This window comes from Callospermophilus lateralis, chromosome 13 (genome assembly GCF_048772815.1).
Source record: "Callospermophilus lateralis isolate mCalLat2 chromosome 13, mCalLat2.hap1, whole genome shotgun sequence".
Classification (NCBI taxonomy): domain Eukaryota; kingdom Metazoa; phylum Chordata; class Mammalia; order Rodentia; family Sciuridae; genus Callospermophilus; species Callospermophilus lateralis.
The window spans coordinates 11,080,780-11,097,446 of record NC_135317.1 but is presented as its reverse complement, the minus strand read 5'-3'; the positions used below and the strand labels follow the sequence as shown (position 1 = coordinate 11,097,446).

The 16,667-nt window shown below is 52.4% G+C and overlaps 1 long non-coding RNA gene across 1 annotated transcript; it reads left to right on the top strand.

Moving 5' to 3' along the window:
* The first annotated feature begins 394 nt into the window (after nt 1-394).
* On the top strand, nt 395-11,350 carry LOC143379380 (uncharacterized). The gene is made up of 3 exons (XR_013088477.1): nt 395-733; nt 7,359-7,746; nt 11,291-11,350. It is a non-coding gene; the product is annotated as an uncharacterized LOC143379380 (long non-coding RNA).
* The last annotated feature ends 5,317 nt before the right edge of the window (nt 11,351-16,667 follow it).

Here is a 16,667-nt window from a genome sequence, read left to right as displayed (position 1 = left end):
AAAGTGGGGAGAGGGAAGGGGCAGAGAAGAGAAGAGCAGGGAGAGGAGAGGGAGGGATAGAAAAGAGGGATGGGAGAGGGAGGAGAGAGGGGGCAGAAAGGGAAGAGGAAGGGGAGAGGGAGGGACAGAGAAAAGAGAGGCGCAGGATGGGAAAGGGAGAGGAAAGTGAGGGGAGGAGGGTGGAGGGGAGGAGGGTGGAGAGGAGGAGGGCCCCAGGGACTGGGAGGTGGAAGAGGAGGGGGGAGGGGAGGCACAGCTGTCGCGGAGCCTGCCACCCGTGAGTCACAGTGCCAGCTCCCTCCACCAGCCTCTATTTTTACATCAGCGCCTGCTCCTGTCTGAGTGGTGAAATGAGCCTTCCCGCGGGTGGAGGGGAATCTGGTGGCAGAGGGTGAGGACGAGGGAGTGATTCGGATGTCTAAATAGGAATGGTAAAGCCATCCCTCTCTTATCAGGAGCTCTTCTGCCTTTTTAATAGCCAGACACTTTAGGCTGCAGCCTTTCAGAGCTGGAGAGTTTCCAGCCTTCCAGCGGGTCAGCTGGGAAGGGAGCAGAGAATCCACTAGGACCCACTGGCCTGGTACACGGGCAGCTGCAGGAGGGCTGGGGAGCTGTGCTCAGGCACCTGGGGGTGGCCTCACAGCTGCCCCGCCCAGTAGCAGGCTCCTGAGCAGATGGTGGAAGGAAGGGAGTCCAGAGGAGCACGGGCTGGCACACACTCAGCTGGACGCTGGTAGGTGGCACTCCCTCACGCCATCTGTCTGTGTATCTGAGCCTCAGTCTCCTCATCTGAAAAGAGGGTGCTGTGCCAGCTTTGCTGGCTGGGGGATCACAGCAACAGATCAGGGGCTCTGGTCTTGCTGTTTGTGATGAGAGGGATCCAGGGACAGTGCTTTACCAGTGTGTCCAGCACAGCTTGCCCCTGGCTCCTGGGGAGTGAGGTGCTGCCCTTTTATGGCCTGAGATGGGTACAGAAGCCTTTCCAAAGTCATTGAAGAGGGTCAAGGGGTCAAAACCTCAAGCCCCACTGGGGCCCAGTCTCCCTTCCAGGAAAGGGAGACTGGAAATATCAGGTTCTTCTTCCCCAGGGCTCTGTAATTCAGTGGGTGTTTGGTGCCTCTAAACCAGCTGTGTAGAGTCCTGGGCCCTGAGGCCATGTTGAGTCCTCCTGTGGGTGTTGAATGACGGAGGATCCTGGTCTCCCTCCTTCTGGGAGGGGCCCAGGAGTCACCTTCTTGCTACACCCTGGGGGGACAGAAGGCCAGAGCTGAGGTGTGCGCCTGGGTCCCCAGGTTGGACGCTGGCCCTCTGCCATTTCCTGGCCCATGTGCCTTATGGGGAAGAGGCCTGTTGGGTCTGGTCTGTCCTCCAAAAGAGCCCCGCCTTCAAAACAAGGAGCTGGGGCCTGGCCTGAGCCTGCCTGCACAGGGTGGCAGAGCCCAGGACCCCTGCACAGCTCCCTGAACCCTGAGGGCCAGCCGACAGGTCAGGCCCATGTAGGCACAGGCTCCCATTCTGAGACTCCTGGTCCAGTTGACCTCTTTCACATGCTCTGCCTGACCCTAGAAGGAATCAGAGGGACACTGACAAATGTCCTATTATTTTTTTGCTCACCTCCTGGGGTAAGAAAACACAGCTTTAAACACAAATGTTGGAGCCCAGGGAGGCCCTGGAGGCACCTCCGGGGTCTCGTGCTGGGGGAGAAGGAGCCTGCAAACCTCACCTGGATGGCCCAGGGGCCATTGTAGAGGCTCAGGCTGTCCTCCTTTTGTCCCTCCTCTGGGGGCTTGGCAGGAGCCTCAGCCCTTGCGCCTGCGCCTGTGCCTCCGCGCCTGTGCCTCCACGCCTGTTGCAGAAAGTCAGGCTCCCAGCCCTCCACCCCTCTTGGGCATCTGGACTTCTGCACAGAGTTGTGTGCTCCTGACTGGCCCCTGTGCAGAAGGTGATGGTGCACCTGCCCAGGGTGCAAGGCGGCTGGGCCCTGAGCTGCTGGACACCCTGTCAGGCCCAGGTCTCCCACCAGGGCCTTGTTGGTCTGCAATGCTCCCTGAGGGCAGGGCTCACGCTTCTCTTGTACTGTGGCCCCAGAACCCACACAGTTCCTTACACCAGGGCTGCTGGCTGACAGGTGAGGGAACTTCCCTCTGGGAGCCCATTTATTAGATCTGGAAACCGAGGCTAGGGGGACCAGGAAGTGCCTTGTCAAGCAGACATCTCCTGCTGCTGTCCAGTGGAGTGTCCTGGGAGGCACCATCCTGAGATGGAGGGACAGAGGCAGGGGTCACCTCTAGATCCCTCAGCCAGTTGCCTGATGATGGGGCTGCCCCTTCCTTGAGCAGGTTTCTGACTCTTCTGTCCTCCATGACCTCCATGGGTTCCCCTTCATGCTGTTGGTCCCTGTGAGCATCCCTGTCCTTGGCAGTGTCTACCTGGTCCTAGCTGGGTGAGAGCACAGGGCTGGGTCTCTCTGTCTTGGCTGACTGGGAGCCTGGGCAGGAAGAGGCTGCGGCAGAGCCCTCTCTATGGGCAGCCAGGGCAGGGCGGGCAGGGACAGCTGGGCACATGCCTGCCATTCCCCCCAGCATGCTCATCCTCTCAATATAGGCCCTGTTGGCGCCCAGCAGCCCTGCTGCTCTCCGGCAAGGCCAGCGGGGACAGGCCAGGGCAGGCCTCTGCTCTTCTCTCCTTGCATGGCCAGGGCCTGCAGCCTGCCTTCTGATTCGTGTGTATTATTAGTTCAGGGAGGGTGGGGCGACTGTCTATGAGGGGACCCTGTCCCTGGACCTGGGCTTGGTCGGGGTCCTGCAGCCCAGCTTCCTCCAGGCCAAATGTGGAGGTGCCTCATGTGCTGGGTAATGTCCTGCTGTCACTGATTCACAGGGACCTGCACCCGAGACTCCTTCCTGTGAACTTGCCTAGCTCTGGCTGGCAGAGCCCACTTACCTCCCCTGTACCTGGCACATCACAGCTGGGCCACGTCACAGCTCAACAAGGAATGTTCGTTCTGGAGTCTGAGAGGGGCTGCCCTAGAGAAGTGGGGCTATGGGGGTTCAATACCTCCTGCCCCACACCAGGGCCTGTGAGCACTGGGCAGGAGGGAAGGGGGCTGGGGGGGTGATGAAAAGTGACTGCATTTCTATGCAAGGGGACCCAACCCCCTTCACACACAGTATCCAGCAGGGGGGACAGCACTACCCATAGCCCCAGAGTCAGAGCCTTTATAGGAAGGTTTGTGCACCCTGTGGCTCTGGGAGCCCTCTCTGGTCTCTGGGTGCCACCTCCCCTTTCTCCCCTAGCAGGGCTCACACCAGCACCTCCCAAGCCATGGTGCAGTATCCTTGCTCTGAATCCACTGGTACCTGGCGGGTTTGCCAGTGCCCACTCCCTGTCCTGAGCAGGAAGAGCCCCACAGCCCACAGGTCCAGAACCCTGAGAAGCCTCCCCTGTGTCCTGCAGCAGGGCCCCAGGAAAGGTGGCCTTCCTGGTCTCCTGATCTGAAAGCCACTGGGACTGCACTTCAGTATCTCAGCCAAGCTGTGCCCCACATCTGGGCAGACAGCAGTTACCTGACCACCAGCCACCATGCCTGCTCAGTGCTGGGCAGGGAGCAGACCGGCTCCCCCACCTCCCCTCCCTGCATGGACAAAGGGCCATAGGGATCGCTCCTTGTCCAAGCCCAGGACACATCCAGTGCACACAGGCTCACAGATCCCAGAAGCTTCCAGGTGGAAGGCAAAGGAATCTTGACTTGACAGCAGCCTGGAGGGGGAGCACCAAGGGTCTGAGAGGCTGGCCTTGCCTCTCCAGAGTAAATGAGGCTTGGGAACTGCTGAAGACCTTCCGGGTGGGCTGTGCTCACAGAGGTGAATAAGGCAGAGGAACAGGCCATTTTGGGGCACCTATTGTGTACTGAGCAAGGTCAGGGGAGCATGGCTCCTGCCCCAAAGGGCTCCTGCATTCTGGAGAACTTGGAGTGGGCTGCATCCACTGCCCACATCTGCCAAATCTGAGGGCTCAGTGGCCTCTGGCTGGCACCCGCAGGACTGCAGGACCGAGGTGAGCTGGGATGGGGAGAGCAGACCAAGCCTAAGGACTATGCAGGCTTGAGGGCCCCCAAATGTAGGATCTTGGGGTTGTAGCAGGGTCCACTCATGCTCCGAGTTAGCCCTTGCCACTGTGACTGAGTTTTAAAATGGACCTGATTCTTTCTCCTCCTCTCCCCTTGCTCCTCCCTAACCTCTCCCCTCCATAATCTCAGAGGAAACAGGATGACTTCTCCCGCATCCAGGCAGAGAGCTATCTGTCCCTGAGCACACACCCACCATAGGAATGGGGTAATCCAGACTCTGGGGATGGCAGTAGAAGACCTCCCAAATTAACAAATGAATTACAAATGCAACAGAGACCACCTGGAGCGTCGCCTTTGAGTCACCTCTTTAACAGCCTGCTGACGGCAGAAGCACAGCCTCTGGGACAGGAGCCCCCTGTGTAAACCTCCTTTCCCTTTTTCTCAAAACCGCACTCTCCTTACTGGATTGGCATCCGGACAAGGACTGAGCTTTCAGCAACAGGGTGTCCATTTGCTCCCCTGAGCTTTCACTTCCTTGTGAATAAAAAGAAAACACTGTTTGCTCCAGTGGTGTGGGCTCATCACAGGGGTGGCTGCCATTGTCATGCAAGCAGCGAGAACAAAGCCACCGGGCTCTCCCCCGACCTAGTGCCCTCGGAGGCGGGGCCAAGCCTGGAGGCTCGGCCCCGCCCAGGGGGATGGTCTTTCCCAGGCCTGTGAAGAGGAGCGCTGCTCTTGGTCCTCTGCAAGTCAGGCTCCGCGCGCTGCTTGGAAGAGGAAGGCTGCTTGGAAGAGTGGAGGACAGAACAGTGGCCCCCAGGGATGTCCCCCTAGTCCTGGGACGTGACCTTGTGTACCAAGGGACTCTCTGGGTGTGGCTGAGGATGGACTTCCCAGATGGGAGCATATCCTGGAGTATCCACGGGGTCCTAGTAAGGGAGGAGGAGGCCCAGAGTCTGAGGGGGAACAGGGGAGCAGAGGTCAGAGTGATGTCTTGGCAGGAGGGGCCATGAGCTTGGAAAACAGATGGCCTCTAAGGAACTGGCTTCTTCCCTGGAGCCTTCAGAAGGGACGAAACTGGTGGCCACTTGAGTTGAGACCCAATTCAGAGGCCTGACCCTGAAAGGTGTGGGCTGGTAAGCTTGGTGGTCAGCCACTAGTTATGGTGATTTGTCACAGTACAAGGGCGCGAGTGGTGTGTCATGTGGAAAAGGGCCTTTGGCCGATTTCTTCTTGGCACTTTCTACAGGGCAACAGACCCTGTAGGGATGGGTGTGATTTCCTCTGGGCCTATATTACAAACCTGTTATCCCATGGTAGTCAGGTGGACGCTGGTGCTGGGCACCCACCACCTCCCCTTCGGAATTGAAGGTCACCTGTGCTGTGCTCCAACGAGGCAGCTGGCCAGCATCAGCCTTTACTGTTTGGAGTGTCTCCCTTTCCTGAGTATAGATGACCACAGTGTCCTGCATATGGTCTCTCACATGTTGCTTTTCCTGAGTGAGAGCATCTTCAGGAAAGGCTGCATTCGAGGGGCCCACAGCCCCAGAGTGTTAATGAGGGCACAGTTTGTGCATAGGCCACCAACCAAGCCTGTGGCTCCCTGTGTTCAAACCCCTCCAGGAGAGGCGGCTAGACCTAAGTGGGGTTGAAGAAGCCTCCAGACACATGCTGTGTTCAAGACTGAGCCCCAGATCTTCCTCCTCCTCCTCTTTCTTTCTTTTTATTTTTTTGGTACCAGGGATTGAATCCAGGGTGCTTCACCACAAGCTACATCCAGTCCTTTTTATTTTGTATTTTGAGACTGCATCTTGCTAAGTTGATCAGGACATTGCTAATTTGCTGCGACTGGCTTTGAACTTGTGGTCCTTCTGCCTCAGCCTACTGAGCCTCTGGGATTACAAGCGTGCACCACCACACCCAGCTGCAGAGCCTGAATTGTGAGGCCCTCTGCTGACCTGGGACCTGGCAGCTAAGCAGGACAGCAGAGCTGGGCACCCACCCAGTCCTGCCACAGAAATGCTGACATCCACCCAGTCCCATCAGGTGGACCCTGATGCCCACCCTGTCCTGCCATACAGATGCTGCTGTTCCCTCTCTAAAAACAGTAGCATTTTCTTCTCCATGAATTGGAGAAATGGCTGGAGCCATGTTCTGCATGTTTGGGAGCCAACCCTCTGGGGTTTGACCCCGTTCTCTCCTACCAGCCAGATGACCTCACCCCGATCATGTCACCTCTCTGTGCCTGTTTCTCCTGCAGGAAGGAATAATGGCTTTACCCATAGGGCATTGGTGTTTGCAAGGTGCTCAGAAGTGATGGCTTGCCCTGTTGGGTGCCTGCCTGCCTCACTCTGGTGCTGGCCTCGAACAGCATGCTGACTGGATCAGCTTCCATCCTCTGTGGTCCTTGGTGGATGGTTGAGTGAATTTCCACAAAAGTGTGAGGACGATTCAATAAGGGGAAGAACATCACTCTTATCAAATGTTCTGGGGAAGCTGGGCACCCCCTGCCAATGCACGGAGCTGGAGTCCTCCTTCACCCATGCATGCGATCGGCGGGATGGGTCACAACATTAACACAGCCACCTAGCCACTGAGAGTGAGCCGTGGCCATCGAGTAGGTGCAGGGCTCTGACTCCATAAACACAAGCAACAAAAGGAGGAAGAAACCAAGTGAACTTCATCAAAACTAAAACTTCTGTGCTGGAAAGTGAGAAGAGGACCCTCAGGATGGGAGAAACGATTGCAAATTGTATGTCTGATAAGAGACTTATATCCAGAGAAAGTGATTCTTCATTTCCAACATAAAAAAACAAACTAATTAGCCAGGTGCATTGGTTCACGCCTGTGATCCCAGCAGTTCTGGAGGCTGAAACGGGAGGATTGTGAGTTAAAAGCCAGCCTCAGCAAAAGCAAGGCCCACCTGAGTTCAATTCCTGGCACCAAAAACACAAACAAAACAACAACAACAAAAAAAAAAAAAAAAAAAAAAAAAAAACTAATTAAAAAATGGTGCTGGGCATGGTGGTGCACATCTGCAATCCCAGCAGCTCAGGAGACCAAGGCTGGAAGATATCGAGTTCAAGGCCAGCTTCAGCAATTTAGCAAGGCACTAAGCAACTTAGCTGTCTCTAAATGAAATATTCAAAGGGCTTGGGACATGGCTCAGTGGTTGCACACCCCTGGAGTCAATCCCCCATACCAAAATAAAATGAAATAAAAATAAATTAATCAATTTAAAATAAATAAATAAAGGCCCAAGGATTTGAATGGACTTTTCTCTAAACAGGTGGTGGTGACATGGCTGGTGAGCGCCTGACATTGAACACCCCAGTCATTGTGGAGACGCTGGCATTCCGCAGCCTCCAGCCAGTGCAGAAGGACTATGTGGGTGTCGGCAGGAATGTGGAGAACTGGAACCTGACATCACCACAGGAATCCCAGATGCAGGCAACAAAAGTGGCTGGACCCCAGGAAGCAGCTGATGGGGCCTCCAGTCACACCTCACCTCCTCCCCAGCTCTCTTTCTTTTAATGGGCATTTTTGCTTTGAGAGTGGGAGGAAGGCAGGAGGGCTGTGCCTCAGGCCTGGGTCTGTTCCGGAAAACAATGCCAATAAACTCCCTGCCCTCAGAATTCCAAACTGGCCAGGTGCAGCTGGACTGTTCCCAAACACAGGTGAGTCCCCCTTGCTGTGGAGCCAATCAGGCCACTGCCAGGACCAGAAGGAAACAGGAAACGGTCAGATATGCTGGCTGCACCTCAAATCCCAGCCTCTCTAGAGGCTAAGGCAGGAGGGTCGCAAGTTCAAAGCTGGCGTTAGCAACTTATTGAGGCCCTGAGTAACTTAGTGAGACCATGTCTCAAAATAAAAAATAATAAGGGCTCGGGATGTGGCTCAGTCGTTAAGCACTCCTGAGTTCAATCCCCTGAACATAGGGGGGAAAAAAAAAAAAAAAGGAAGGTCAAGCCTGGCCTGCAGGCTGGCTGCAGGAGGAGAGTGGGGTGGTCACCTGTTGGGCCCTGAGAGCAGCCCCAGGTCTCCACTGGAGAGGCTGGTTCATGACTGTGTGGTGTTTCGGGGGATAGAACTCAGGGCGTTCTACTGTTGAGTCATACCCTTGGAACTTTTAATTTTATTTCTTATTTATTTATTTTTAAAGGTTACAACTAATTGAGGAAATACTTCCTTTTTATTTTATTTTATTTTTTTTTTAGTTGTTGATAGACCTTTTTTTATTTATTTATATGCGATTCTGAGAGTCGAACCCATTGCCTCACACAGGCCAGGCAAGTGCTCTACCATTGAGCCCCAGTCCCAGCCCCAACCCCAACTTCTTATTTTTTAATTTGAGACAGGGTCTTGTTAAATTACTGAGGCTGGCCTCCAGCTTGTGATCCTCCTGCCTCAACCTCCCAACTTGCTGGGATGACACGTGTGTGCCACTGCAGTCTGGTTGATTCTCAACTGTCTTGGTGCCCTTCAGAGGCCCACTCTCAGGCTTAGAGCCTTGTGCCTCTCTAATTCCCAGGCCACATCCTCTGCAGTGCACCAGGTCCTCGTACCTATTTTTCTCCTCAATAACTGTGGGCAGGTTACTTCTGTCTTTGACTAATATTTTTGTTTGACTCACTTTAAGTCCCAATTTTCAGTTAGAATTTTCATTTATTGGAACAAACATGACACAGCTGGGCACAGTGGCACACACCTGTAATCCCAGTGGCTCGAGAGGCTGAAACAGGAGGATCATGAGTTCAAAGCCAGCCTCAGCAAAAGTGAGGTGGTAAGCAACTCAGTTTGACCCTGTATATAAATAAAATGCAAAATAGGCTGGGGATGTGGCTCAGTGGTCAAGTGCCACTGAGTTCAATCCCTGGTCCCCCCCCAACACCAAAAAATCAATAATAATCATGCCACAGATTTATTTAACTCAAGATTGAGGAGGCCAGTAAGCATACAGAGCTGTTTGTAGGATTGTGATAGATTGTGGGGGAGATGCTCCTGGGTGCATGTCGGCTTCGCCCTGATATCTTCAACTGGAAGTGCCGTGGATGCACCTGACCCTGAACGTCCAGGCTCAGCAGAGGGACCCTACCAAGGGCTACTGGGCCTTGTGCTGGCAGCTGACCAGAATCGGCTGCTCTCCAGTGCCTTAAGAGCTTCATACTGTACGTGGCCAGTCTGGGAAAAGGTGAAAATGAAAATTTGAAGTACTATTTCTTTTTTTTTTTTTTTTTTTTTTTTTAAAGAGAGGTGAGAGAGAGAGATAGACAGAGAGAATTTTTAATATTTATTTTTTAGTTTTTGGCGGACACAACATCTTTGTTTGTATGTGGTGCCGAGGATCGAACCCTGGCCGCACGCATGCCAGGCGAGCACGCTACCGCTTGAGCCACATCCCCAGCCCTGAAGTACTATTTCTACATGCATATTGCTTTCATACTGGTGTAAAGTAAAAAACCCAAGACAAATCACTATAAGTGTGAGGTTGAATGCTTCTAGAAGCGTCTAGTCACCAGTAAGGGGTGCAGTGGGTTGGGGCCTGTGTGCTCCATCTGGCCCTTGCCTGCCCTCTGGGCTGGCCCCCACCCCCTGCATTGCTGGCGGGTGTGAAATGGCAAGCTTCTGTTGAAAACTGTGTAGTGGCTGTAGTTAGTTGCTGTCTGAGGAACAGGAGAAAGGCCATTTATTACCTGGGGCTTGCGAGCAGCAGGGGTGCGCACAAAGGCAGGCAGGCAGTGCTTGGTTCTGATTTCTGGAGTGGAGTCTGTAGCTTTTGGCAATTCTCAAATTTGGGAGCCATGGACCTTTCAGTGAGCCTGGAGGTTGAGGCCAGGGTGGCCCATGTCCTGCCCTTGGCACGGCTATGCACACTGCAAGCTCTCACCACCCACTGTGCATGGACTCCAGTGACCCCTGGGACCTGGCAGCCACCTGAGGCCAGGGATGGTGGGGACCTTGGTGCTGCCAGTCCATCCTCATCCCCACAGCCATGCTCACTGGGAAGAGATCCCACACCAGCTGTTCTGTGCAATGACGGGGTTCCAAAGCTGAGTGTTCCAAATTCATATTGGCGTAGACAACGCCCCTCAGGGTTGCAGTGACGCCAGTTGCAGGTGGGCAGGGGATGAGGCTCAGAGGAGGCTCCTTCCAACCTTGGCCTGCCCGTGTCCCAGCACCTACAGGAGTCACAGGCCGTGTTGAAGAACGGGAATGCAAACTACTGATTCTTAGTTTTACTCATTCCTTGTTTTACTCGTACCCCTTAGTTTTACTCATATCCCTCCTCAACTTAGGAAGAATTTAAATCTGTTTTGGTACTGATTTCCAATTAAAATGTCTAACGTGTTTGCCTCCAATGTGAGTTTCACATTACAAACTCCTGCAAGTTTTTTTATTTTTTTATTTTTTAATATTTAGTTTTTAGTTTTAGGTGGACACAATATCTTTATTTTATTTTATTTTTATGTGGTACTGAGGATCGAACTCAGTGTCCCGTGCATGTCAGGCGAGCATACTACCACTTGAGCCCTCTCCAGCCCTTCTGCAAGTTTCATTGAGTTAAAATTGCAAATGCCAATCTTTTATGTTCATTCTGGAGAGTTAATAGTTTTCAAGCAGTTAAAAAATTATTTAAGGGCTGGGGATGTGGCTCAAGCGGTAGCATGTGTGCGACCTGGGTTCGATCCTCAGCACCACATACAAACAAAGATGTTGTGTCCGCCAAAAAAACTAAAAAATAAATATAAAAAAATTCTCTCTCTGCCTCTCTCCCTCTCTCTGCCTCTCTTCCTCTTTCTTTAAAAAAAAAAAAAAGAGGCAAAGCCAAACTTTAAAAAAAAAAAATTTATTTAAAACCTTCCAAAAATAGAAATAATACAAGAAAATAGAATCATTAGAAGAGGAAATCAAAGCAAGAAAAGGCTAAGAGTAGAAAACAGAGCAGAGTTGTGCACACAAACAGGCCTCACTCTACCTTGTACATTCTACAGCCGAAGCAGAAGGAAAATAGTTTTCAGTGTCCACCAATAAGAAGGAAAGTCAGTTTGTCAACAGAGGGTTGTATCCAGCGTCCCCTGAGAGCTTCACCATCTGGGCAGGTGTGGCCAGTCCTGGCTGGGGCACTTCTAGCCTTGTGCATTGCAGGCAGGAGAGAAGGGGCAGTTGAACAGCTCGTGTTGCAGTTGAAGGTTTTCAACATTCGTCTTCTTGGTTCTCCAGTCCCAGGCAAGCTCCTTCGGGATCAGCTGCAGCTCTCTGGCAGGTGTGGACCAGGAATCCTCGAGAGCTCAGGTAGGCCTTCCTGGATGCAGACCCTCTGTTCAGGTCTGGCTTCTCTCTCTGCAGGCCCACAAAGGTGCTCGATGCTTGTGATTGTGCCCTCACTTGGGAACTGTGCTGGTCAGCCCCAACCAGGGGATAGGGGGTGTGGTGGTCCCAGCATGTGGTTGCAGGCCTCAGAGACTGCTGATTCCCTGGTTGGACCTGGAAGAATGATGATGCTGTCTGCAGAAACTGGGACAGCAGAAGGGCTGGGGTGTGGGGAGGGAGAGGTGGCTCTGACGCATGAGCAGGAGAGGTTGACGAGCTAAGCTGGAGGACCAGTGGCCAGAGGGCTGGAAGGGTGGGGAGACCAGAGAGGGGCTGGACATTGAGCAGAATCCTGGCCTCAAACAGGGATGGTGAGTGAAGAGAGGTGAGGGGGTTTGAAAAGGGGAAAATGCAGGAAGCCCAGCGTGCTGGAAAGCCTACTGCAGAGGAAGGGATTGGGACAGTCGAGCGTGCTGAGAGAAAGCACTTATAGGCACATCACAGAGATCCATCTGGCTGAAGCATCAGGCAGATCCTTGGGAAGGGCTGAAGCATCAGGCTTGGAGCTCTGAGAGGAAGCTCCGGCTGGCTCCGGGAGCACCTCTGCTCTGAGGCTGCAGCACTTTGTACTTTGGTCTTTGTACTGCAGCTGCTGTTGTAGGGACTCAGCTGTGGTGTCCTCTTCTCACAGGGAGCTACTCCTGGCCCTGGCCGACCTGGATCCAGGCAAGTGCCAGGAGCCGCTGTGGAGCAGAGGTTGGATCTCACACTGCGCCCTGGCTGCAAGGGAGGCTGAGGAAATATTCTAGCACCTACACTGGGGAGGGTTCATGAAGAGGGTGGAGTGGACAGGGGCTCCTTGGGATGTCTGTGTTGGGGCTACTGAAAGGAGAGACAGAGACAGGGACAGATATTCAGAGAGAAGCAGGGAGGTGTCTCTGGATGTAACAGGGGTTCACTTGATGCTTTGACTATATCTCTTGTGGCTTTGAAATTTACATGTTTTTTTTTCTTTTCTTTTTCCCAAACAACTTCTCCCCGATCTGTTCCCTGATCTTCTTTTCCCTGACCTCCTCCCTGATGTTCATTTCCCTGATCTTTTTCCTAATCTCTCATCCCTAATCTCATTTTCTCTGAATCACCTCTTTAAAAGCCCCCTGTTCCTGCTGATGGGCAGAAGCACAGCCTTTGGGACAGGAGTCCCCTCTGTTTCTTCTTTGCTAGCAAAGCAATAAACCTTTTTCCTTTTTCTCAAAACTGTGTCCTTGTTATTGGATCAGCATTGGGGACAAGGACTGAGCTTTCGGCAACATGGAGGGACTCTGGGAGGGCTGATGGAGGGAGCAGAGTGGGAGAGACCAGGAGAGGTGGGAGCAGAGCCTGCCACATAGAGAAGAGCTTTCTGAGAAGGATAGAAATGGAGGTAGAGGAAGCTCATGGACTATGGCCTCACCTACTTAGTACAAGTCCTGCAGACAGGATGGGGTGATACCCAGGGAGAGTGGCAGTGCTGGAGGCATAGGCAGGAGGGCTCTTGGAGGTGGGAGCCTAGGATGGTGCATGGAGGGTGAACCCCCGCTGCTCATGTCTGGCCCACTGTGGTCAGGCTTAGTCACCAGCAGTTTTCCCATTTCCTTTTCTTTTTTTCACAACTGGGGATTGAACCTGGGGTACTCTACCACTGGGCTACATCCCCAGCCCTTTTTATTTTTGAGACCAGGTCTTACTAAATTGCTGAGGCCAGCCTCCAACTTGTGATTTTCCTGCATTGACCTTCCAAGTCACTGGGATTACAGGTGTGCGCCCCCATGACTGGCCAGCAGGTTTGCTTATGTTGAATCTCTATGCCTGTGTAGCAAATATCATTTTCCCCTTTTCCTTAGGGAGTCCAGCATCAGAACTTTCTTTCCAGGGTAGCCTCCCAAGCTGCTCTCACTGAAGTCTCTATTATGGTTTGGATGTGAGGTGTCCCTCTAAAGCTCATGTGTGAGATAATGCAAGAGGTTTAAAGGAGAAATGAGAGATTATGAGAGCCTTAACCCAATCAGTGAATTAATCCTCTTATGGGATGAACTAAAGTGGTAGCTGAAGGTAGGTAGAGTATGACTGGAAGAGGTGGGTCCCTGGGGGTGTGCCTTTGAGGTATATATTTTCTATCTGGAGTGTGGAGTTTCCCTGTTTCCTGATTATCATGTGAGCTGCTTCCCTCCACCGCACTCTTCTGTCATGATGGTCAGCCTCACCTTGAGCCCTGAGGAATAGAACCTGCTGTCCATGGACTGAGACCTCTGAAGCCCTAAGCCCCTAAATAAACGCTTCCTCCTCTACGATTGTTCTGGTCAGATCTTTCAGTCTCAGCAGTGAGAAAGCTGACTAAAACAATATCCCTCCCCCATGCTTGAGGGAGCAGATCTTCTCTCACCTGTCCTGCTGGGACCTGCTTTGAGTCCTTGTTGTCTGTCCATTTCCTACTGACTCCATGTCTACTGTGAGCCCCTGAGGTCATTCGTAACAGTTTTCTCTTGCTTACCCCAGTCCCCAGCCAGTGATATCTACCCTACTTACAGCTGGTCATCTCTGCTCATGGGTCCTAATCTCACCCATAGAACAGACTGAACTTCTTCCACACTGGTGCTTGTGTAGCGCTGCATGAGTGGGTTCTAGAGCACTTCACATCCCTGATAGAGGACACAATTCCATAGGTAACTCTCGGATCACAGCAAATTTCTTTCTTTGCTTCCTTCTTTCTTTCTCTCCCCTGCCCCTTCTTTTCCCTCTCTCTCTTTTGAGGGGTACCAGGGATTGAATCAGGGGCACTTGACCACTGAGCCACATCCCCATTCCTATTTCATGTTTTATTTAGAGACAGAGTCTCACTGAATTGCTTAGTGCCTAGTGCCTCGCCATTGCTGAGGCTGGCTTTGAACTGTCTATCCTCCTGCCTCAGCCTCTCCAGCCACTGGGATTACAGGTGTGTGTCACTGCACCCAGCTAGATTTCTTAATAGTTTGTACCCTCTTAAGGTCAATTATATCCCAGGAAACCTACCCGCAAGAACTATCAAATCCCATCTTTCTCATCCTTGTTATTTAAACACAAAGACAAATATATTGATGGATATTTGTCATTTGCATGCACACTGTCTTCTCTGTTCCATATGGGTCTCAATGGACTGTCAGTTCTTGCCTTCCACCTTAGCACCATCTGCAGGGATGGGGACATGGCCTGGGCATAGCTGACCTTTCCACTCAGGTATTTGCCACCACCTAGCGTGGACTGGATAACTGGAAGTTCTCTTGCTGATGGTCCTTAGTTGAGACAACATCTTTTGGGGACACAAGTGGCTCTTTCTCCATCTGTGGGAGGAAGTCCATTTCTAGACCGAGGGGAGGGAAACCCTTAGCAGGAAAGCAGAGTTCAAAGACAGAAGGAAGCCAAGTCCTAATATTATTGAAACCCTGTATCTAACTACCTGAGCCAGTAGATGACCTCCCAAGATGAATTGTTTGTCACTTCTAATGGAAAGTCTTGATGTAATAACACCTTTAAAAGAATAAAAACAAAACATTTAATTATGGAAAATAGGGACAAATTTTTAAAAATCAGATTATTTCTAATTCCATTTCTGAGTTATCGAAAAACTGGTATCACAGGGCTGGGGTTGTAGCCCAATGGTAGAGCGCTTGCCTTGCACAAATGAGGCACTGGGTTCAATCCTCAGCACCACATAAAAATAAATAAATAAAATAAAGATAATATTGTGTCCATCTATAGCTAAAAAAATATTTATAAAAAAACTGGTATCACACTAGGTGTGGGTGTGGCTGTTGCAGACTGAACATGGCTGCTAGCTGGCTTAGCACAGGGCCTCTCTGCAGCCTGAGTTGGCATTTACAGCTTGAGTTTTAGCTAGCATCTTAGGATAGGGCAGCAGATGTCCCGGATCTTCTGAGGCTGCTCCAGCTGCCTGTGCATGACCCAGGCAGCCCAGGCTGTCAGCTCCACCTGCCATGCAGTGGCCACCTGAGCCTTTCCAGCACTAGTGGTGGGACTGCCCAGCTCACCCCAGAATCCCAACAAGTCAAGTCATAGTTGCTCTAACCACTAAGTTTTGCAGAGTTACACAGTGAAAGTTGAGATCAACTGTGTAACTTCATGTCACCATTTCTTCCTCACTATTAAATATCCACCAAGGTTCTTTTGGTTGCCTAAGCATAAGGGGAATGAATTAAAATGTCCCAGAGGTGTGTCAAGGGGCAGAAGGTGACATTAGTAAGAGGAGAGGTGAGCTTTGGTGGGGACTGCAGAGCAGCAGATGGTGGTTTCCTTCTGGAAGCTGCACTGAACGTAGAACTTCAGGTTCTCAGGAGGGACAGTCAAACCATCTCATTGGGGCCAGTGCCCTCTCAAGGTCTTCAATCTGAGATGGGGGATGGGAGGGCACAGACACCAGGAAAAGGCAGTGAAGCCAGGAAATCCCAGTGCGGGAGCTGGATCTGGGTTGCTCATCCACAGACAGGCCTGCTTTTGCTTGTTAATTATGTTGCAATTTCCCAGAAGGTCTTTCCTTTCAAGGCTTTCTGTGCTACTGTATCAGGGCCTCTTTCTATAAAAGCAGGAAAGAGGGGAGGGCCTGCTGGGCAACATCAGACACTTCTGCACACTGTAACCACAGGCCACAGGCTTCTGGGTGCAAATGCATTCCTGAGCGGGCTACACAGTGTTGTTGCTCAGGGTGACCTGGAACTTTTGATCTTCCTGCCTCAGTCTCCCCAGTCAATGAGATTACAAAGTATGCCATTGCGCCTGGCACTACGCGGCTTTTAATCAATTAATGAATACTGGTGTGTTAAAGATAAGAAAGGCTTGTATTAAAAGAAAGGTTGAAAGCCAGAGCAACAGATACTGTGAACCAGGAGGAAGCAAGGTGACGGGCTTGTGAATGGGCCGCTGAGCGTGGCGGCGGCAATTTGGCCTGGGCTGACCGCTCCCTCCGGCGGATTAACTCCTGATCTGGGCCTCCAGGGCAGCGCTTGGACGCCGCGGGCTCAGCGCAGAGTGCGGGCAGGGGGGGCTGGGCTGGCGGGCGGCGCTCACGGCGCAGGCGGGGGACGGGCGGGAGCGCGGGGAGGCGTCTGCTCCGGGCTGGGGCGGTGCCTTGGCGTCGCAGCCGCGGGGCCGCCGACTGCCCGCCGTCGGCGACATCTTGTCAGGAAGCGAGGGACCGCAGCCGCGCTTTAGCTGCTGCGCCACGCACGCAACGGCCCGAAGAGGTAAGGCCGCCGGC